Below are 1925 nucleotides of genomic sequence, written 5' to 3'. Positions count from 1 at the left end.
AGTTAATTAAAAACTTTGAGCCTGATATTTAACATTACGCATACGCCGCTTGGACACCTTAAAACAAAATCGGCATGGCGTCAACTATCCTTTCGGGTTTTGGGGTCGTTTACGGTTCGCTGAATGCTGACACACACACACGCAGACACACACATAAACCAAGTGAAATTAAAATAAATAAAAAAATGCAATTAAAAAAGAAAGTCGCAACAACAATGTTCGTTGCCTACCCCAAGGGGCGCGCGAGCGGATGGAAAGAAATAGTAGAATGAAAGCCTTCACTTTCCATTCCTTCCTTTTTCTCCTTCTTCTTTTTTTTACTGGCATCTCTCAAAGTCGTCGTCGTTTGGCCGGACTCAACTCAATTTGTTCATTTAACTGCTTTTATTTTTATTATATTTACATTTGCTTCACGCTCGCTACACGCTCAAGAGATAATTACGACAATAATAAGGACACATTGTCCCCGTTGCCTGTCAGCGTTGTTGTTTTTGTTGTTGTTGCTGCTGCGTGGCAGCCACAGGACACTAGCATCCTTTTTGCCATTCCTTTTTGCGCTCTCCTTTTTCGACTTGTTCTCTGGCTTTATATGTGTATGGATGCCAAATTCGCAGCAAATTGCACAACAAATTGCTTCTGGTCAATGCTGCTGCTGCTCCTGCTGGCCAATGCATCTCTCACTCACTCACTCCCTTACACGGACAAAGTCTGCCAAGGAGATAGAAAACAATTTTACAGCATCACTGAGAGATCAGCGCCCTTTAAGGATTCTCAAGCTCAAAGGGTAAGCGAGTTGGGTATATAAAGTTGTTCAAAAGGTTGCATATCTCCATCTCTCGCATCTATAGATGCTCATAAAAACGAAGAGAATGAATGCGGGAATGATGAGGGAGTGAGGAAAGGACAAAAACGGGCTGCAAACTTTGCCAACTATGCATTGGTTTGCCTATAAGCAGCAACATGAAGAAAGAAAAGAGAAAATGGTGGCAAATGTTAGTAAAAAGGAAATGAAATCACATACATATTACACATACAAAGTTGGCTAAGAAATTACAAATTAAATGCTCGACTTGCCTTTTACCCTGCGAAGTCCCAGAGCTCAGGAGACTTTGAGTCGAAAAGTCAATCAGTTTACTGCCTCACAACTCTTTTTCCCTGATTTTGGGTGTTAAGTGACAAGCATTTTCTGTGTGCATCTCATCAAAATCAATCTACCCTTCCGAAAATTTACATTCTAACTGAGTGTAACATAACTTTACAACTTTTTCGCATGTTAAATAAAGCAAATTTGTAGCATATTCTTCTTTTGCTTTTCATACTTGTTCTGCTTTTTTGTGCTTCGGCTGCTTCAATATTTCTTATTCTTTGCCTGGTGTTTCCATAAATTTCATTGTCTGCACTTACACATATACACATACACACACACACACACATATACCTTTACATGCATGAGATGGTGTTGCAAGTTCGTTCTTTCTACATGTGCATAAGTAATGCGCTCAATATGATATGAGGTAATATACAAATTGAAATTTTCGCAAACAAGACGTGCGACTGCCAGCCACTCGGGCAAAAATGCAACTTTCAACTAACTATAGAGATGACATTGTAGTTTCTAAAACATGAATACCTGACGATGATTGAGTATATGTATGTTTTTGTGCAGTATAGAAAACAACTTAAAGAACATTTTTGAATCCTGTTTTTTCTTAATGTTTAAAAATTATTAAATTATAAATACTTAAGATACTTCCAATCCCTTTTCATACCCTTCCATTTACACCAAAACACTTTAAAAACCTCAAATAGTTCAAACAGGCGAGAAAGATTTGATAAAAAGATGAATGAGAGGATTAAGTAAGGTTTATTTTAACCAAGTTTGAAATACTCCTACGTACCTGAGCAAGGTTCACCACAAATGTGGC

The sequence above is a fragment of the Drosophila tropicalis genome, unplaced genomic scaffold, assembly GCF_018151085.1.
Source record: "Drosophila tropicalis isolate 14030-0801.00 unplaced genomic scaffold, ASM1815108v1 contig_593, whole genome shotgun sequence".
Classification (NCBI taxonomy): Eukaryota; Metazoa; Arthropoda; class Insecta; order Diptera; family Drosophilidae; genus Drosophila; species Drosophila tropicalis.
The sequence above is the reverse complement of the archived record's forward strand: the minus strand, read 5'-3'. Positions refer to the sequence as shown.